Source organism: Coregonus clupeaformis, chromosome 3 (genome assembly GCF_020615455.1).
Source record: "Coregonus clupeaformis isolate EN_2021a chromosome 3, ASM2061545v1, whole genome shotgun sequence".
In the NCBI taxonomy this organism is placed as follows: Eukaryota; Metazoa; Chordata; class Actinopteri; order Salmoniformes; family Salmonidae; genus Coregonus; species Coregonus clupeaformis.
The window spans coordinates 14,340,114-14,362,696 of record NC_059194.1 but is presented as its reverse complement, the minus strand read 5'-3'; positions in this window follow the sequence as shown (position 1 = coordinate 14,362,696).

The window sequence follows — 22,583 nt, the reverse complement described above, 5'->3', positions numbered from 1 at the left end:
CATAAACCATATGGGACTGTATTGAAAGCAAAGTGAATAGTAGATCATTTCCCTTGGAGGCAGCTTGGCCCAGGTCTCCATCATGCGGTTCATAAACAACATCTATGTTTGCCTTCAGCAGGGCTTGGCAGAGCAGACAGGCTCTGTGACAAAGACCAGAGCTACAAGATCAGGTCTTGGATGATGTGCTCCTCTCCTCTCTACCAGCCTCTCCAAGTCAGTCTATGTCTGTTCACACACCAATCCAGGCTGATGCTGGATGAAGCAGGCAGGCAGGGGGACACAGTTGCCTGGTTATTGTCTCTTCACTGACAGTCTAGAAGGTGCTTTGGCTAATTCTCCATGACTGGAGTTAGAAGGAGCAGGAACATCCACTGAGAAATAAAGCAGCATTTGCTTCATAATGATGATGGACATAGAAAAGCAATGGTGTATGCATGTTGATGGCACATAGCTCAACACATTGTAAATGAAAATGCAATGACAATCACATACAGGCTAAAACAAGAGCATCAGAAGAAAATGTTGCTCACTTGTGTAACTTTTGAGAAAATGTGTGATTCATTAGAAATGTCTATTTATGCTCTACTGTTTAAGTCTATGGGTTTATTTTAAACTGAACAAAAATATAAACGCAACATGCATCAATTTCAAAGATTTCAAAGAGTTACATTTCATATTTGGAAATCAGTAAATTGAAATAAATTCATTAGGCCCTAACCTATGGATTTCACATGACTGGAAATACAGATATGCATCTGTTGGTCACAGACACCTTTAAAAAAAGGTAAGGGCGTGGATCAGAAAACCAGTCAGTATCTGGTGTGACCACCATTCACCTCATGCATTTACCTCATCCTTCGCATATACAGTGAGCTCCATAATTCATTGGACAGTGACCATTGTTTTGTTATTTTGGTTCTGTACTCTAGCACTTTGAGTTTGAACGGATACAATGACAATGAGGGTGAAGTGCAGACTGTCAGCTTTAATTTGAGGGTATTTTCATACATATCGGATGAACCGTTTAGAAATGACAGCACCTTTTGTACATGGTCCCCCCATTTTAAGGTACAACAAGTATTTGTTAAATTGGCTTCACAGATGTGTGTGGTTAGGCAGGTGTATTCATTTGTGTCGTTAGTGAATGCAGGAGAGCTGTTGATGAATAGTATTGATTCTAGACTTTGCTATTGCCTTTGGAGGTTGTTGTTGGGGTGTGACAACATGAGGAAGACAGCAGTGTCGATGCAAATGAAGTTGGCCGTCATAAGTCTCAGAAATGAAAATCAATCATTCAGGAACATTGCAAAAACCCTGGCCATGCCCTAGTCAACAGTTTGGTTCATCAATAACAAGAAAAAAAGAACCGGTGAACTCAATTATGTCAAAAGACCCGGTAGACCGAGGAAGACCACTGTAGTGGATGACCGGAGAATACTCTCTATGGTGAAGAAAAAACCCCTGATAACAGCCCAACAGATCAAAAACACTCTCCTGGATGCAGGTATAGATGTGTCAAAGTCTACCATACGTAGAAGACTACACCAGCAGGACTACAGAGGGTAACACTACAAGATGCAAACCACTGATAAGCCTGAAGAACAGAAAGGCGAGATTACAGTTTGCTAAAAAGCACCTAAAAGAGCCCCAAGAGTTCTGGAAAAAAGTATTGTGGAGAGATGAGACAAAGATTAACATGTACCAGAGTGATGGAAAGACAAAAGTGTGGAGAAAAAAAAGAAATACCCATGATCCAAAGCATACCACCTCATCCATGAAACATGGTGGAGGGGGTGTTATGGCTTGGGCCTGTATGGCTGCCGGTGGAACAGGCTCACTTGTCTTCATCGATGATGTGACTGCAGACAGAAGTAGAACAATTAATTCTGAAGTCTACAGAAATATTTTATCTGCTCAGATAAAACCAAATGCCTCCAAACTCATTGGACGGCACTTCATCATGCAACAAGACAATGACCCTAAACATACTGCTAGAGCAACAAAGGGGTTTTTGATGGCCAAAAAGTGGAAAATCCTTGACTGGCCGAGTCAATCACCGGATCTGAATCCAATTGAACATGCATTTTACATGCTGAAGAGGAGACTGAAGGCAATAAGTCCCCGAAACAAGCAGGAACTGAAGATGACTGCAGTACAGGCCTGGCAGAGCATCACCAGGGAAGATACCCAGCGTCTGGCGATGTCGATGCATCGCAGACTTCAAGCAGTCATTGCATGCAAAGGATATGCGACCAAATATTAACAATGATTACTTTATTCTACATTATGTTAAACCGTCCAATGTTTTTTAATGCCCGAAAATGGGGGGGGACCATGTACAAAAGCTTCTATAATTCCTAAACTGTTTATCCGATATGTATGAAAATACCCTCAAATTAAAGCTGACAGTCTGCACTTCACCCTCATTGTCATTGTCTCCTTTCAAACTCAAAGTGCTAGAGTACAGAACCAAAAAAATAAAAACATTGTCACTGTCCAGTGAATTATGGAGCTCACTGTAGTTGGTCAGGCTGTTGATTGTGGCCTGTGGAATGTTGTCCCACACCTCTTCAATGGCTGTGCGAAGTTGCTGGATATTGGCAGGAACTGGAACACACTGTCCTACACATCGATCCAGAGCTAAAACATGAGGTGATGGCGGCGGATGAATGGCACGACAATGAGCCTCAGGATCTCGTCACAGTATCTCTGTGCATTGAAATTGCCATCGATAAAATGCAATTGTGTTCGTTGTCTGTAACTTATGCCTGCCCATACCATAACCCCACCGCCACCATGGGGCACTCTGTTCACAATGTAGACATCAGCAAACTGCTCGCCCACACGATGCCATGCACGCTGTCTGCCATCTGCCCAGGACAAGTGAAACCAGGATTCATCCGTGAAGAGCACACTTCTCCAGCGTGCCAGAGGCCATCGAAGGTGAGCATTTGCCCACTGAAGTCAGTTACGATGCCGAACTGCAGTCAGGTCAAGACCCTGGTGACGACGACGAGCACGCAGATGAGCTTCCCTGAGACGGTTTCTGACAGTTTGTGTAGAAATTCTTCGGTTGTGCAAACCCACAGTTTCATCAGCTGTCCGGGTGGGTGGTCTCAGATGATCCCGCAGGTGAAGAAGCCAGATGTGGAGGTCCTTGGCTGGCGTGGTTACACGTGGTCTGCGGTTGTGAAGCCGTTTGGACGTACTGACAAATTCTCTAAAACGATGTTGGAGGCGACTTATGGTAGAGAAATGAACATTCAATTCTCTGGCAACAACTCATCATGCCAATTGCACACTCCCTGTGTTTTGTGACAAAACTGCACATTTTGGCCTTTTATTGTCCCCAGCACAAGGTACACCTGTGTAATAAACATGTTGTTTAATCAGCTTTATGATATGCCACACCTGTCAGGTGGATAGATTATCTTGGTGAAGGAGAAATGCTCACTAACAGGGAAGTAAACAAATTTGTCCACAAAATCTGAGAGAAATACGTTTTGTGTGCATCTGGAACATTTCTGGGATCTTTTATTTCAGCTCATGAAACATGGGACCAACACTTCACATGTTGCGTTTATATTTTTGTTCAGCGTAGTTCAAATCCTAGCCTATTTCCCAGCAGTGTGACTTTATAAGAGGACATTTCTTCTCTGGAAGCAGCTGAACAAACAAGTTGGGTCTAGCTAGATCTTTGGATCATAATTATGTGTCCAAAAAGATCAATAAAACACATTACACCATGACCATTTATTTGCTTTACTCTTCTCTTGTGGTTGAAATGCCACCTGGAAGTGTAATAGCCTCCCCTCAATGTAAAAACCAAAAGACCATTACAACCCAACAAATTGTTCCTGCAACACTCTGTCACAGCACCACTTGAGCACAAAATGATCTCACTCTAATTCATTCAAACAGAGGTCACTCTGCACCAGTAAACTGCCTGGAGTCTATGAGAAAGAGAACCTGAATTAGACCCTCCATATTCTCATTAAACTGGAATGGCTCCCACTCCCTGTACGTCCTCAGGCCATGTGATTCATCCAGGACCCCCACCCAGGCCACACCGACCACATCGACACTGGAGATCCAGGCCATTATGCTGTTCTGCCCAAAGACTCCACTCTGGGTAACCGACTAGAGTCAGCCCCCGAATTATGGAGAAAACACTGACTTAGGCCTAATCAACGCAGTAGTAAACCATATATGCCCATTGTTAAAGGACCATTAAAGCCAAATTGTCACTTTATACTGCTACAGATACAGCCGCTGAGGAATTAGTTTTTGAAAAGCTGATTGTTGACACACCTTGCTGCTCTAGAAAATCTCATGGTAAGATATCAGATTGCAGCACTTGCAAATTTTGAATTGGTGGCCATCTTCGAGAGAATTACAGAGAAATCTACTCCATAATTCCAATAAAACAGGATTCTGCAGTCTATCTTATTGAAGATTCTCTCATGTCCTCCTTACGCATATGAAGGTGGCCACACGGCTATATTGCATGTAGCCGAAGATACCGATCCTACCGTTACTACCCTACCGTTACGACCCTACCATTACGCTTGTTTACACTGAGCTGCACTGGGGTCGAAACGCAATCATGGTTACATTAAGACACCGGGGAGCCGGCGCGAGATATGGGTCGGAAAACATACTTCAATGCAGGGATGGGATATGCCACTGTACTCCAAATTTTACGTTTATCCACACTGATACATCGAGAAGATTGAAATACTGCTAGTTTTCCCAGAAAACTGCCCTTTTCATACTCATGCTAGCTAGCAGTAGCCACCGCTATATTGCATGCAGAACGGGAGGCTTATTGGACATATACTGTGTGACAGAAAAGGGCATTCTGTAATGTGTTGCTAGGGAGAACAGGCTTGTCCCTCTCCTGAGATTTGCTTGTAAGCACTTGGCTCTGAAATGACATTCAAAAGGACAGAACACATTGTAATACATTCTGTAGAACGGCAGACAAGAGATGAATAGTGATTGTTCTCTCTTCTAACAATCAGAAAATCCTCAACAGAAGGGAAATAATAATAGCCAGGACCCTGCATTTCTTCCTGTTCAGGAAAATATCTTGGTCCTAGAGAGAGCTTATACAGTGCATACGGAAAGTATTCAGACCCCTTGACTTTTTCCACATTTTGTTACGTTACAGCCTTATTCTAAAATGTATTAAATCGTTTTGCCCCTCATCAATCTACACACAATACCCCTTAATGACAAAGCAAAAACAGGTTTTTAGAAATGTTTGCAAATGTATATAAAAAAAACACTGAAATATCACATTTACATAAGCATTCAGACTTTGTTGAAGCAACTTTGGCAGCAATTACAGCCTCAATTCTTCTTGGGTATGACGCTACAAGCTTGGCACACCTGTATTTGGGGAGTTTCTCCCATTCTTCTCTGCAGATCCTCTCAAGCTTTGTTTGTTGGTCAGGTTTTTTTTATTTATTTTTTATTTCACCTTTATTTAACCAGGTAAGCCAGTTGAGAACAAGTTCTCATTTACAACTGCGACCTGGCCAAGATAAAGCAAGCAGTGCGATAAAAACAACACAGAGTTACATATGGGGTAAAAAAACATAAAGTCAAAAATACAACAGAAAATATATATACAGTGTGTGCAAATGTAGCAAGTTATGGAGGTAAGGCAATAAATAGGCTATAGAGCAAAATAATTACAATAGTATTAACACTGGAATGCTAGATGTGCAAGAGATTATGTGCAAATAGAGATACTGGGGTGCAAAAGAGCAAAATAAATAACAATATAGGGATGAGGTAGTTGGGTGGGCTAATTTCAGATGGGCTGTGTACAGGTGCAGTGATCGGTAAGGTGCTCTGACAACTGATGCTTAAAGTTAGTGAGGGAGATAAGAGTCTCCAGCTTCAGAGATTTTTGCAATTCGTTCCAGTCATTGGCAGCAGAGAACTGGAAGGAATGGCGTCCAAAGGAGGTGTTGGCTTTGGGAATGACCAGTGAGATATACCTGCTGGAGCGCAGACTACGGGTGGGTGCTGCTATGGTGACCAATGAGCTAAGATAAGGCGGGGATTTGCCTAGCAGTGATTTATAGATGGCCTGGAGCCAGTGGGTTTGACGACGAACATGTAGTGAGGACCAGCCAACAAGAGCTTACAGGTCACAGTGGTGGGTAGTGTAAGGGGCTTTGGAGACAAAACGGATGGCACTGTGATAGACTACATCCAATTTGCTGAGTAGAGTGTTGGAGGCTATTTTGTAAATGACATCGCCGAAGTCAAGGATCGGTAGGATAGTCAGTTTTACGAGGGCATGTTTGGCAGCATGAGTGAAGGAGGCTTTGTTGCGAAATAGGAAGCCGATTCTAGATTTAACTTTGGATTGGAGATTCTTTATGTGAGTCTGGAAGGAGAGTTTACAGTCTAACCAGACACCTAGGTATTTGTAGTTGTCCACATACTCTAGGTCAGACCCGTCGAGAGTGGTGATTCTAGTCGGGTGGGCGGGTGCCAGCAGCGTTCGATTGAAAAGCATGCATTTAGTTTTACTAGTGTTTAAGAGCAGTTGGAGGCTACTGAAGGAATGTTGTATGGCATTGAAGCTCGTTTGGAGGTTTGTTAACACAGTGTCCAATGAAGGGCCAGATGTATACAAAATGGTGTCGTCTGCGTAGCAACATCATTGATATACACGGAGAAAAGTGTCGGCCCAAGAATTGAACCCTGTGGCACCCCCATAGAGACTGCCATAGGTCCAGACAACAGGCCCTCCGATTTGACACACTGAACTCTATCTGAGAAGTAGTTGGTGAACCAGGCGAGGCAGTCATTTGAGAAACCAAGGCTATTTAGTCTGCCAATAAGAATGCGGTGGTTGACAGAGTCGAAAGCCTTGGCCAGGTCGATGAAGACGGCTGCACAGTACTGTCTATTATCAATCGCGGTTATAATATCGTTTAGGACCTTGAGCGTGGCTGAAGTGCACCCATGACCAGCTCGGAAACCGGATTGCATAGCGGAGAAGGTACGGTGGTATTCGAAATGGTCGGTGATCTGTTTGTTAACTTGGCTTTCAAATACTTTGAAAGGCAGGGCAGGATGGATATAGGTCTGTAGCAGTTTGGATCTAGAGTGTCACCCCCCTTTGAAGAGGGGGGATGACCGCGGCAGCTTTCAATCTCTGGGGATCTCAGACGTTATGAAAGAGAGGTTGAACAGACTAGTAATAGGGGTTGCGGCAATTTGCGCTAGTTTTAGAAAGAAAGGGTCCAGATTGTCTAGCCCAGCTGATTTGTAGGGGTCCAGATTTTGCAGCTCTTTCAGAACATCAGTCTGAATTTGTGTGAAGGAGAAGCAGTGGAGGCATGGGCAAGTTGCAGCGGAGGGTGCAGAGTTGGTGGCTGGGGTAGTGGTAGCCAGATGGAAAGCATGGCCAGCCGTAGCAAAATGCTTGTTGAAATTCTCGATTATTGTAGATTTATCGGTGGTGATAGTGTTTCCTAGCCTCAGTGCAGTGGGCAACTGGGAGGAAGTGCTCTTATTCTCCATGGACTTTACAGTGTCCCAAAACTTTTTGGAGTTAGTGCTACAGGATGCAAATTTCTGTTTGAAAAAGTTACCTTTGCTTTCCTGACTGCTTGTGTATATTGGTTCCTAACTTCCCTGAAAAGTTGCATATCGCGGGGCTATTTGATGCTAATGCAGTACGCCACAGGATGTTTTTGTGCTGGTCAATGGCAGTCAAGTCTGAGGAGAACCAGGGGCTATATCGGTTCTTAGTTCTGTATTTTTTTGAATGGGGCATGTTTATTTAAGATTGAGGGAAATTACTTTTAAGGAACAACCAGGCATCCTCTACTGACGGAATGAGATCTATATCCATCCAGGATACCTGGGCCAGGTCAATTAGGAAGGCCTGCTCGCTAAAGTGTTTTAGGGAGCGTTTGACAGTGATGACGGGTGGTCGTTTGACCGCGGACCCATTACGGACGCAGGCAATAAGGCAGTGATCGCTGAGATCCTGGTTGAAGACAGCTGAGGTGTATTTAGAGGGTATGTTAGTCAGGATGATATCTATGAGGGTACCCATGTTTACGGATTTAGGGTTGTACCTGGTAGGTTCGTTGATAATTTGCGTGAGATTGAGGGCATCTAGTTTGGATTGTAGGATGGCGGGGTATTAAGCATATCCCAATTTAGGTCACCAAGCAGTACGAACTCTGAGGATAAATGGGGGCAATCAATTCACATATGGTGTCCAGGGCACAGCTGGGGGCTGAGGGGGTCTGTAGCAAGCGGCAACAGTGAGAGACTTATTTCTGGAAAGGTGGATTTTTAGAAGTAGAAGCTCAAACTGTTTGGGCACAGACCTGGATAGTATGATAGAGCTCTGCAGGCTATCTCTACAGTAGATTGCAACTCCACCCCCTTTGGCAGTTCTATCTAGATGGAAAATGTTATAGTTGGGGATGGACATTTCAGAATTTTTGGTGGCCTTCCTGAGCCAGGATTCAGACACTGCTAGAACATCAGGGTTGGCGGAGTGTGCTAACGCAGTGAATAACTCAAACTTAGGAAGTAGACTTCCTGATATTTACGTGCAAGAAACCAAGACTTTTGCGATTACAGAAGTCAGCAAATGATAGCGCCTGGGGAGTAGGAGTGATACTGAGGGCTGCAGGGCCTGGGTTAGCCTCTACATCACCAGAGGAACAGAGGAGGACTAGAATAAGGATACGGCTAAAGGCTTTAAGAACTGGTCTTCTAGTGCGTTGGGTACATAGAATAAAGGGGGCAGATTTCCGGGTGTTGTAGAAAAGATTCAGGGCATTATGTACAGACAAGGATATGGAAGGATATGAGTAAAGTGGAGGTAAACCTAAGCGTTGGGTAACAATGAAAGAGATAGCATCCCTGGAGGCACCAATTGAGTCGGTCACCGCGTGTATGGGGGGTGGGACAAAGGAGCTATCTAAGGCAGGTTTAGCTGGTGTCACGATTCAGACAGACGACCAGAGGACCACAATTGCGTCACACCAGAAAGTTTATTAAACTTAAGGGAAAAGGGAAGTAGGGAGTGAATGAAGGCTCCAGGGGTAACAGGGATCCCGTCCCAAGGCGCTGGGTCTGTGCCCCCCAGTGGCAGCGATGCGTCCTATGAAGCCGGTGGTGGGTGGTCCAGAAGTCCTGGGGGAGACACAGACACAACAGGGCGGAATGAAACCAGGCAGCAGTACAGTTCAAGGGAAATCCAAAATACGTAGTAGCAAGGCAGAAGGCTGGTCAGAGTTACCGGGATTGAAGAGTAGTCAGGAGTCGTAATGGCAGAAGCAGGTCTGGATCTCCTGAGGCAGAAGAGTATCCAAAAAACAGGCAGGTCCGGGGTCACAAAACCAGGGTGAGCCAGAAGCGCGAGCAAACAGGTTCCGGGTGTGAGCTTTGCAGACGATCTGACACCGGAGAGCTGAAAGACAGGGCCTTAAATACTGGGAGAGGTTAGTGGGTAATGCAGCGCAGCTGGCAGAGTAATTAGAGCCGAGCAGAGCAGGGACAGGTGGAGCTAGTTAGGCTGAGTAGAGAGAGGGAGGTGAGCAGAGTGGAAGATAGTGGAAACAAATTAAGGTGGTAACCCGGTGGAGTGAGAGGGCTCATGACAGAACCCCCCCAAGGGGACGGCCCCAGAAGTCCCAAGAGCAACACCACGCCGGGCGGGAGGAGGGGAGCCGGAGGAGGGCTAGAACTCCTCCCGAACGGTCCGAGTGAACGTCCTCATCCTCGGAGGAAGCCGGAGGGCCGTGGTCGGGAGATGGGACAGGTCCCGAGACAGGATCAGGCACAGGACAGGAAGCCGAGCGGGCCGGACGGTTAGGGACCCCTCTGGGGCGGCCCCTACGGATTGCAGGTTGATCAGGATGCCGTTGGTGGAAAGCGGTGATGAGAGTCCTATCCACAATCCGACTAGCTGGCACCCAGGTCCTTTCCTCAGGTCCATAGCCCTCCCAGTCAATGAGGTACTGGAGACCCCTACCCCTCCGTCTGGACCGAAGCAGGCGGCGGACGGTGTAAACCAGACCACCATCGACGAGCCGTGGAGGAGGAGGACCAGGCGCAGCAGGGACCAGCGGACTCTCATGGATGGGCTTAATCTTAGACACATGGAAAGTGGGGTGCACCCTCAGGGAATTAGGCAGTTGGAGCCGGACAGCAGTCGGGCTAATCACTCTTATGATAGGGAATGGGCCAATGAACCGAGGTGCCAGCTTCTGCGACTCCACCCTGAGTGGCAGGTTCTTCGATGACAACCACACCCCTTTGACCAACATGGTAGGTGGGAGCAGGAATTCTCCGACGGTTGGCCCCGGTAGTGTAGCTGGCAACGGACCTGAGGAGTGTGGCTCGGGCTTGTGACCAGGTGCGGCGACATCGACAAGGCAAAAGCAAGTGCAGATGGGCAAGTAACCTCCTCCTCCTGGCTGGCAAATAGAGGAGGCTGGTATCCATAAACACATTGGAAAGGGGGACATACCGATGGCAGAGCAGGTCAGAGAATTGTGTGCGTACTCCACCCATGTCAATTGCTCGACCAGGAGTGGGGGTTGCGTGAAGTCATGCATCGCAGCGCCTTCTCCGAGCTCCTGATTAGCCCGCTCTGACTGCCCATTGGATTGGGGATGGAATCCGGAAGTCAGACTGACTGTGGCTCCCAGCAGGTGACAGAACTCCTTCCAAAAAGCGGAGGAGAATTGTGGACCACGGTCAGAAACAACATCCCTTGGCAGTCCGTGGATCCGGAAGACGTGTTCCAGGACCACCTGGGCGGTCTCCTTGGCGGTTGGGAGCTTGGGGAGGGAATGAAGTGTGCCATCTTGCTGAAACGGTCAACGATGGTGAGAATGACGGTCATGCCACTTGAAGGGGGGCAGCCCCGTGACAAAGTCAAGGGCGATGTGAGACCAGGGACGTCTGGGCACAGGCAGGGGCTGCAGCAATCCGGCTGGGGGCTGGCAGGACGACTTGTGTTGGTTGCAGATGGGGCAGGCTTGGACGAATTCCCCGTACATCCTTCCTCAGAGAGGGCCACCAGAACCTCTGGGCGAGCAGGTTGTAAGTGCGGGTGGAGCCAGGGTGACAAGCTAGGCGGGAGTCATGTCCCCACCTGAATGACCTGGGACCTCAGGTCTTCGGGGACAAAAAGGCGGTCAGCTGGGCAAGTGCTGGGACCTGGCTGGTTACGGAGAGCCTCCAGCACCTGTTCCTCAACAGCCCAGGTCAGAGCTGCAACGATGCAGGGACTTGGCAGAATCGACACAGGGTCCTTGGAGGGTGTCATCCTTCTGGAATTGACGGGAGAGGGCGTCTGGCTTGGTGTTGCGTGATCCAGGCCGGTATGACAGAGTGAAATTAAACCTGGTGAAGAACAGGGCCCAGCGGGACTGCCTGGAGTTCAACCGTTTGGCCGTGCGGATGTACTCCAAGTTCTTATGATCGGTCCAAACGAGAAATGGAATGGTGGACCCCTCCAGCCAGTGACGCCACTCCTCCAAGGCAAGCTTCACAGCCAGCAGCTCACGGTTCCCTATGTCGTAATTGCACTCAGAGGGGGACAACCGACGTGAGAAAAAGGCACAGGGATGGAGCTTCCTATCCTCCGCAGCCCACTGAGAAATCACAGCCCCAACTCCCACATCCGAGGCGTCCACCTCCACAATGAATTGCCGGTCCACATCAGGCATCTGGAGGATGGGAGCGGAGGTGAACCTCACCTTGAGGGTACTGAAGGCTTTGTCGGCTGCTGGGGTCCAGGTGAAGGGTTGCTTGGTGCTGGTTAGAGCAGTGAGAGGGGCAGCAACGGTACTGTAGTTCCGGGATAAACTTCCTATAGAAGTTAGCAAACCCCAGAAACTGTTGCAGCTTCTTTCTGTTCTCCGGAACTGGCCATGAAGTGACTGCTGATACTTTGGCAGGATCCATTTGGATACTTCCTTCTGCCACTATGTACCCCAGGAAGGCCACTGTCTTGACGTGAAACTCACATTTCTCTGCCTTGGCGTAGAGGGAATTCTCCAGAAGACGATGAAGGACTTGCTGGACATGGCGGGTGTGTTCAGACAGGTTTCTGGAGTAAATTAAGATGTCATCCAGGTAACGAAGACAAACTTGTTTAACATGTCCCGCAGTACATCATTCACTAGAGCCTGGAACACAGCAGGAGCATTGGTGAGGCCAAAAGGCATAACCAGATACTCGTAGTGGCCTGTTGGTGTATTGAATGCGGTTTTCCATTCATCTCCCTCCCGGATCCGCACTAGGTGGTAAGCGTTTCCTGAGATCCAACTTGGTAAAAACAGTGGCTCCCTGGAGCAACTCAAAAGCAGAGGTGAGCAGAGGCAGAGGGTAACGGTTCTTCACTGTGATGTCGTTGAGTCCCCTGTAGTCGATGCAGGGGCGAAGAGATCCGTCCTTCTTCCCCCACAAAGAAGAAGCCAGCACCAGCAGGAGATGAAGATGAACGGATTAATCCCTGCGGACAGAGAGCCATTGATGTAGTCCTCCATGGACTTTCTTTCAGGAGCAGACAACGAATAAAGACGACCCCTTGGAGGAGCTGTTCCAGGGAGGAGGTCGATGGCACAGTCGATGCGGTCGGTGAGGGGGCAGAGATGTGGCTCTTGCTTTGTTAAACACCTCTCTGAGACCATGGTAGCATTCTGGGACATTGGAGAGGTCAGGAGCGGAGTTAGTAGGTACTGGCCGAGGGGGTAGTGCGGCAGCAAGCAGGCAGGTTCGGTGGCAGTCCTCTCCCCACTCCCTGATCACCCCGGTCACCCAGTCGAGCTGAGGGTTGTGCGGGCGGAGCCATGGGTAACCCAGGATGAGGGGTTGGCCTGGAGAGGGGAGCAGGTGAAACTGGATAGTTTCTTGATGGTTTCCGGACAGACCCATCGAGACCGGGGCCGTGACATGAGTGACCGATCCGAGTAAGTGTCCGTCCAGTGCCCGGGCAGGAATAGGAGGTGTCAAACGGAGGTTCTCCAGTCCCAGTTGGCGTGCCAGCTTGATGTCCATTATGTTGGCTTCGGCGCCAGAATCCACCAGAGCAGCCAGGGTGTGAGTTGAGTCAGAGGCGGAGGTGAACTTGCAGCAGGGGTTTGCGGTCGGAGGACTGGATGGTCATTGAACTCAACCGGACTCCCCTACGCCCGGTGAGCTTCGGCCCTTTAAAGGGCAGGTTACCACACGATGTCCATCACCTCCACAATAGAGGCAGAGGTTTGAGGTGAAGCGGCGCTGGCGCTCTGCAGGAGTGAGGGAGGCTCGCCCAATCTCCATAGGCTCAGACTGATCAAGCTGACCTGGGTGAGTGGCAGTAGATGACAGGAGCCCAGTCGGATCTCTCCGAATGCCGGTAGTAGGTGGACCTTGGCGCCCCCTCTCACGACGACGGGTCTGTATCCTTCTGTCGATCCTGACAGTCAGTGCGATGGCTTCATCAAGAGTGGAAGGCAGTTCATGGGAGACCAACTTCGTCCCTTGATATAGTCAGCCAAACTATGGAAGAACGCGTCCACCAACGATGGTGTGTTCCAAGAACTTCGTCTAGCCAGGGTTCGGAAGTCGATGGAATGGTCTGCGACTGTACGTCTGCCTTGTCGAATACTGAACAGTTCACGAGACGCCTCTGCGGTGGGTGAATCCAGGTCAAACACCTTCAGCATCTCCTCAGCAAACAGGTCGAAGGTTGCACATGCGGGGGTTTGACGTTCGAACTCTGCTGTTCCCCAGAGTCGAGCTCGGCCCGTCAGGTGAGTGATGGCATACCCAACTTTAGCCCCTCCGTGGCGAAGGTCCTTGGCTGCAAGGAGAACTGAAGTCGGCAGCTAGTCAGGAATGGCCGGACCTGGGTTGAATCGCCGTTGAACCGCTCGGGGTTTCCAATCTTGGGTTCGGAGCAGCGGCTGCAATGACCGGGGCAGTAACTCGGGGGCTGGGCTGGTGGGCAGACTGGCTGGGGGTAAGGTTGGTGAGGAGTTGCATGATCATGGCGAGTTGTTGTTGCTGCTGCTGGAACTGCTGCTCATGCTCATCGGTTTCCATGTCGGGAAAGTGTGCGCTGAGTCCATAATGGTCAGATCGTACTGTCACGATTCAGACAGACGACCAGAGGACCACAATTGCGTCACACCAGAAAGTTTATTAAACTTAAGGGAAAAGGGGAAGTAGGGAGTGAATGAAGGCTCCAGGGGTAACAGGGATCCCGTCCAAGGCGCTGGGTCTGTGCCCCCCAGTGGCAGCGATGCGTCCTATGAAGCCGGTGGTGGGTGGTCCAGAAGTCCTGGGGGAGACACAGACACAACAGGGCGGAATGAAACCAGGCAGCAGTACAGTTCAAGGGAAATCCAAAATACGTAGTAGCAAGGCAGAAGGCTGGTCAGAGTTACCGGGATTGAAGAGTAGTCAGGAGTCGTAATGGCAGAAGCAGGTCTGGATCTCCTGAGGCAGAAGAGTATCCAAAAAACAGGCAGGTCCGGGGTCACAAAACCAGGGTGAGCCAGAAGCGCGAGCAAACAGGTTCCGGGTGTGAGCTTTGCAGACGATCTGACACCGGAGAGCTGAAAGACAGGGCCTTAAATACTGGGAGAGGTTAGTGGGTAATGCAGCGCAGCTGGCAGAGTAATTAGAGCCGAGCAGAGCAGGGACAGGTGGAGCTAGTTAGGCTGAGTAGAGAGAGGGAGGTGAGCAGAGTGGAAGATAGTGGAAACAAATTAAGGTGGTAACCCGGTGGAGTGAGAGGGCTCATGACAGCTGGGCTGGGGGATCTACAGTGAAATAGTACAATTAGAATTAACCGAAACAACAATAAGCTAACCATGTTTGGGCTTAGGCTGAACATAAACAGGATGTAGTACCGTAAAAAGGAACAGTCCAGCAGACATCAGCTGTATAGCTGAGTTATCATAAGGTCCGGTGAACAGCAATAGGATAGTTCGGAGGCTGCTAAAGCACTAGCGAGTAAGAGGCCACGGCTAGCATGTGCTAGCGGGCCGGGGCTAGCAGATGGAATCTTCGTGATCGACGTCGTAACCACATCAGACGATTTCGTCAGCAGACCAGTCGTGTAGGATCGACGGGGCTCCGTGTCAACACTAGGTGGTCCCGTCCGGTTGACAGAGAGGTAGATAGCCGGGAGATGGGCCTAGCTCAGGATGATTAGCCAGACCACAGCGTCTATTTTGTTGCAGCTAGCTGGTAGCGATGAATCCGGAGTTAAAGGTCCAGTGATTCAGTGATTCCGGCAGAAAAACTGATATGTTCTGGGTCGATAAGCGCTGTGCAGACTGGCGAATAATAGTCCAGACTAGAGCTGGCTGGTGAGTGGTGCAGGCCACGGACAATGGTGAAAAACCGCTAACGGTAGCTGATAGCAAGTAGCTAGTTAGCTGGCTACTCCCGTCCGGTAAACCTAGAGGTAGATATGAGCCTGGATCTAGGCTAGCTCGAGGCTAACTGGTGCTTGCATCGGGGGCAGTGGTGATTAGCCAGACAGCAACATCCATTCGGTTGCGGCTAGCTAGTTGCGATCCGGTGATTAATGTCCAGTGATTAAGTTAATCCCGCAGAAAAAAAGAAAAAAAAATCCAATGTTCTGGGTGAAATACCGCTAACTGTGGCTAATAGCAAGTAGCTAGTTAGCTGGCTAGCTAGTTTCAACTGGAGATTCTAGATAAAAGGTAAGTCAATAATAGAATCCGTTCCACATTGAGTGAGGCGGGTTGCAGGAAAGTATATTTTGTAGAAGGATGAAAAGTCTGATAGGGAAATATGTATGAAAAATACAAAAAAACAGGGTATTTACAGGCTATTTACAGACACACGACAAAAACAGAACTGCACTACTACGCCATCTTGGAAGTTTGGATGGGGAGCGTCGCTGCACAGCTGTTTTAAGGTCTCCCCAGATATGTTCGATCGGGTTCAAGTCTGGGCTCTGGCTGGGCCGCTCAAGGACATTCATAGACTTGTCCCGAAGCCACTCCTGCGTTGTCTTGGCTGTGTGCTTAGGGTCATTGTCCTGTTGGAAGGTGAACCTTCACCCCAGTCTGAGGTCCTGAGCGCTCTGGAGCAGGTTTTCATCAAGGATCTCTCTGTACTTTGCTCCGTTCATCTTTCCCTCGATCCTGACTAGACCAGAGAATCTTGTTTCTCATGGTCTGAGAGTCCTTTAGGTGCCTTTTGGCAAACTCCAAGCAGGCTGATTGGTAGAGTGCTGCAGAGATGGTTGTCCTTCTGGAAGGTTCTCCCATTTCCACAGTACATCGGGTTCTTGGTCACCTCCCTGACCAAGCCCTTCTCCCCCGATTGCTCAGCTCTAGGAAGAGTCTTGGTGGTTCCAAGCTTCTTCCATTTAAGAATGCTGGAGGCCACTGTGTTCTTGGGGACCTTCAATGCTGCAGACATTTTTTGGTACCCTTCCGCAGATCTGTGCCTAGACACAATCCTGTCTCGGAGCTCTATGGACAATTCCTTCAAAACAAAAACATTTCATTTAATCAATTTTAGAATAAAGCTGTAATGTAACAAAATGTGGAAAAAGGGAAACGGTCTGAATACTTTACAGAATGCACTGTATGTACATATAGGTAGGGATAAAGTGACTAGGTAACGGGATAGATAATAAATAATGGCAGCAGCCTTTTGACTCATTGACTGTGATGAGTCAAAAGAGGTTAGTGCAAAAAGGGTCAATGCAGATATTCCGGGTAGCTATTGGTTAACTATTTAACTAACTACTGCAGTCATATATAGTCTTATATCTTGGGGGTAGAAGCTGTTCAGGGTCCTGTTGATTTCAGACTTGGTGCATCATTACCGCTTGCCATGCGGTAGCAGAGAGAACAGTCTATGACTTGGGTGGCTGGAGTCTGACAATTTTTAGGGCCTTCCCCTGACACCGTGTGGTATAGAGATCCTGGATGGCAGGGAGCTCAGTCCCAGTGATGTACTGGGCCGTACGCACTACACTCTGTAACGCCTTGAGGTCAGATGCCAAGCAGTTGCCATATCAAGCGGTGATGCAGCCATTCAAGATGCTCTCAATGGTGCAGCTGTATAACCTTTTGAGGATCTGAGGGCCCATGCCAAATCTTTTCAGCCTCCTGAGGAAGAAGAGAAGTTGTTGTGCCCTCTTCACAACTGTGTTGATCATGATAGTTCCTTAGTGATGTGGACACCGAGGAACTTGAAGCTCTCAACATGTTCCACAACAGCCCTGTCGATGTGGATGTGCTCGGCCCTCCATTTCCTGTACTCCACAATCAGCTCTCTTGTCCTGCTGACGTTGAGGGTTGTTGTGCTGGCACAACACTGCCAGGTCTTCCGTGTAGGCTTTCTCATTTACATTTTAGTCATTTAGCAGATGCTCTTATCCAGAGCGACTTACAGTTAGTGAATACATATATTATTATTTTTTTATACTGGCCCCCCGTGGGAATCGAACCCACAACCCTGGCGTTGCAAACGCCATGCTCTATCAACTGAGCTACATCCCTGCCGGCCATTCCCTCCCCTACCCTGGACAACGCTGGGCCAATTGTGCGCCGCCCATGAGTCTCCCGGTCGCGGCCGGCTGCGACAGAGCCTGGATTCGAACCAGGATCTCTAATGGCACAGTTAGCACTGCGATGCAGTGCCTTAGACCACTGCGCCACTCATCATCGTCGTGTTGTCTGCAAAGTTAATGATGGTGTTGGAGTCGTGCGCAGCCAGTACAGGAGGGAACTAAGCACGCATTCCTGAGGGGGCCCCGTGTTGAGGGTCAGCGTGGCGGATGTGTTGTTGCCTACCCTCACCACCTGGGGGCGGCACGTCAGGAAGTCCAGGATCCTGTTGCAGAGGGAGGTGTTTAATCCCAGGGTCCTTAGCTTCATGATGAGCTTGGAGGGCACAATGATGTTGAACGCTAAGCTGTAATCAATTAACAGCATTCTCACGTAGGTGTTCCGATTTTGTCCAGGTGGGAAAGGGCAGTGTGGAGTGCAATAGAGATTGTGTCATCTGTGGATCTGTTGGGGCGGTATGCAAATTGGCGTGGGTCCAGGGTTTCTGGGGTGATGGTGTTGATGTGAGCCAAGACCAGCCTTTCAAAGCATTTCATGACAACAGATGTGAGTGCTACTGGGCGATAGTCATTTAGACATAACTTTACTCAGTTTTTGTCACTTTACTCAAATGCTTTACTCAGTGTATTACCCCCAGTCCAGAAGTCAACCATGTTGGAACCCCCGGGTACAGCTGGCCACCCAGTAGAGCAGAGCCTCATCTCTCTCCAGTAGGGCTGTGGCAGTGATAATGACGCAGAGCCATTCTCTGCAGCACCCTGCTAACCTGAGGCTGCTACTGCTGTACATCCTGTCAGCTCTTTATCACTGAGAGGCCCCTCCCCCGTCTCTCACACCTCTCCTGCACATCAATAACCCTGGACAGGAGAGGAGCACAGGAGGAGGGGCTACTAACACAGACTGAGGCCTGCATTCTACTAACAAGCAACCTTAACATGCTGTCTGCAAAGGTCATTTCAAGGAAGGTTTGAATCAATTTGTTGCTTTTTGATCTGCACAGACAACTGGATGATATTCTTTGCATGTGTTTGAAAAATAAGTTTTAAAATGAACAGAGAACACGTTAGGAGAACATGCTAAAAAAGCCTAAAAGAGAGCACGGGGTAATTTGAAACACCATAGCACACACAGCATATTTACCGGCTTGTATCACAATCAATGACCAATTCTTTAAACCACACTTTCCACATAAAATATGTATGATCGTTTTAAAATTGGGTTTGTAATAATTGCATTCACCCAAGAGTGAATTGAATTAATATAATAGACATATTTTTCTGTAATGATATGTTCTTTTGATGAGGTGGATTCTGGTCGCATTATTTAATTACCCTTATAAATTGTTTTGGCTCTTTCTTAATTACACATAATGTCTGTCAGTTCATTTTTCCAAATGGTACATATTGTTGGTCTTTCCCCTGTTGCCAGTATCATGAAGAATTACCATGCACCAGTCTAGTCAGGTGTTGAGGAAATGTTTGGTCAAGACAGTGGTGCGCATTTCAGTTGAATATCTATGCATTATTTACCTGTATTAAATCTCCAAGTGGATACGATGTTCAGATCATAGAATTAGGAATTAGAACACTAGAATGAAAATGAACTATCTTATGACCAGTTTTACCATGTAAATCTTGGTGGGGCAAACTCCCAACAAAAAATGTAGACGCATGCCAGCAAAGCCACTACGCAATACAACACAACACTAAACAATACATGAATTGCACTGTAACGGTGACAAACAGTGCACACAAACTGTTAGGGCCTACATAAAGCTGTCCCAACAGCAGAGCTTTCTTTTCAGCACCATGGAGTGAATCCTTACCACCGCTACACCTGGCTATCAGCGGAGCCTTGTCTGGCAGTTTTTTTTGGTTTCTACTGACAATTGAGATGTACAAACTATGGCATAAGGGAACGATGAGCGGATAAGAGGCAATCCGTAATTTCGATTAAGACATTAATGAGCGAGCTAAAACTAACATAGTCAATATAACTATTTGTTCAGCACTTTTGAAATGTACAGCGACAGAATTCAGAACATGGGTCATTCCTACAGTATTCTCCCTGTACACCAAGTCAGAACCGTAGGATAAATAAAGGGGGCATATAAGCAGACAATGAAAGCTTTTACAATATTCGATGATGACATTTCTCTAAAACAGGCTATAGGCTACATGTGCACCACAAAGTCAGAACAGTAGGGTAAATTATGAGTGGAAAAGGGACCAAATTATTAGGGTGAGACACATGGGCTATTAACAGCTTACTACACAACATGCACTTAGTATTACTTTCTTAGCTACAGTATACATATCTCCCTGGCATATTACAGCAGCACACAATACATTTTTGGACTCACCTTGTTGTGCTGTGCTTACTTAAACAAGAAGGTGGCGCGACGGTCCTTCTTGTGGGCAAATGTTTTCATCATTCTCTGGATTTATGGTGCTTTCAAGACAACTGGGCACTCAGAAAAAAACAAGGTCGAATCATTTACATTTTAGTTATTTAGCAGACGCTCTTAACCAGAGCGACTTACAGTTAGGGAGTGCATACATTTTCATACCGGTCCCCCATGGGAATCGAACCCGCAACCCTGGCGTTGCAAGCGCCATGCTCTACCAACTGAGCTACACGGGACGTGACGTCAGTGAGCTTCAGGTCGGAGCCCTAGAAAGAGGGCCGGGTTCCCGACTTGAAATTCAGAGTTGGATGACCATTCAAAACTTATTTTTCCAGTCATTGCTCTTTTTTATTTTAGAGTTTCCAGTTGTCTTGAACTCACTGAAGTCTGAGATTTCCCAGTTCCAAGTTTCCAGTTGTTTTGAACGCGTCAGAAGTCATGCTGGATTGACAGCATGGCCAATGTATTCAACCTTTTCTGGCCCTTGGTGTTGCATGTGAATGTTTATCCTTTTAAGCTTGGAAAAGAGACCCTTATACCCAGATTTGGACCACACACCCTCTCCACTGAATAGCAGGCTGGTGATTGCTTTGCAACGCTTGCAGTTAGCCACTGATTCCTTCCAAACCACTCATTGTGGAATTTATGATTTCCAACTTGTCCAATGGTTGATGAGCACCGATAAGTTTTATCTATAATTTCTCTTCATATGACAAGGATTGAAAAGGATTTGCCAGTAGTTTGTCGACTTGATTAATGATGACAACTGCTTGTCTAGCTTGCTCGCTAAGACTTTGAAAGTATGATGTTGACATGATCTGTCCAATCAAAGCTACCGTAGATATAACGTGATTTGACGTCATTTTATCTGTGGCCAATGACCTTGAGCCTTCTTGGATGGGCACTTCCAATGTAAATCTATGGCAGCACCCAAGGGCTTGAAATTTCGAGCTCTCCCTGTAGATTTTGTGGTGAAGTAGTGTCCCCATACCAACCCCTATGCCCTGTATTTTCCGCTGGCTGCCCCACCACCACAGAAAGCACTGAGCTAGGCTGAAACACCTGCATTTTGGAGCTGCCTTACTGAAGAAAGCAAGAAAGAGACCATGTTGGTATGTGGCTTTATTAACTTAATTATATATTTTTTACATTGTTTGCGAACTGATATGTGACACATATTAATGGCAAAATAACATGCTTTTTTTTTAGCTAAACAGGTGGGGCTCAAAACAGGTGGCGGCCCTGAATGACGGGTCGTCACTGCTTATGACAGTATAAAAGGTCAGCCGCTGCAAACTGGTTTCAGGGCAATTTGTAGGATTTGGTGCATCAATCTAATCTCTTCTTTTAGTATGAAATATTACGTTACGTTACATTATGAATGGAATAGCGGTCATACGATTTAGAGGATGTATAGTGTAAAAGTGCGTCAATTCAAATCTGGTATTGTGTCACACCCTGGTTCTGGGACTCCATATGTTGAGCCAGGGTGTGTTCATTCTATGTGGGTTATTTCTATGTTGGGGGTTCTAGTTTGTTGATTTCTATGTTTTGCCTGAGTGACTCCCAATCAGAGGCAACGAGTGTCAGCTGTTGGCTGGTTGTCTCTGATTGGGAGCCATATTTAAACTGTATGTTTTCCCTTTGTGTTTGTGGGTTTTTGTTCCGTGTTCGGTCATTGATACCGTTGGACGTCACGAGTCGTTTCTTGTTTTGTATTGTGTTTAAACGTTAACTAATTAAAGTATGTTTGTTCATCACGCTGCGCCTTGGTCTGTTCCATATGACGATCGTGACAGAAAAACCCACCGCGACTGGATCAAGCAGCGTGACGAGGAGAGAGGATGGACTTGGGAGGAGATGAGTGCGAGTCTGGCAAGAGGGATGGAGGCCTTGGCCACGGGTAGGAGTGAAGCCCATACTTTTTTAGGGGGGGGCTAACGCCGTGGACGACGGGGCAGCAGGAGGCCGCCAGGTTACGGGAGTTACTGGTCACCAGGGGGAAGGAGGATGTAGAGGCACGGCGAGAGGTACTGGCGTGTGTTGCCAGTCCGGTCCGGCCTGTTCCTGATCCCCACGTAGGGCCAGTGGTGTGTGTTCCCAGTACGGTCCAGCCTGTTCCTGCCACTCGCACCAAGTCAGTGGTGCGCTTCGTCAGCCCGGCACGGCCCGTTCCTGCTCCCCGCACCAAGTCAGTGGTGCGCTTCTTCAGCCCGGCACGGCCCGTTCCTGCTCCCGCACCAAGTCAGTGGTGCGCCGTCAGCCGGTCCGGCCCGTTCCTGCTCCCCGCACCAAGTCAGTGGTGCGCCCGTCAGCCGGTCCGGCCCGCTCCTGCTCCCCGCACCAAGTCGGTGGTGCGCCCCGTCCAGCCCGGTCCGGCCCGCTCCTGCTCCCGCGCACCAAGTCAGTGGTGCGGCCCGTCAACCGGTCCGGCCCGCTCCTGCTCCCCGCACCAAGTCAGTGGTGCGTTTCGTCAGCCCGGCGCGGCCCGCTCCTGCTCCCCACACCAAGCCAGTGGTGTGCGTCGTCAGTCCGGCACGGGCCGTGCCTGTTCC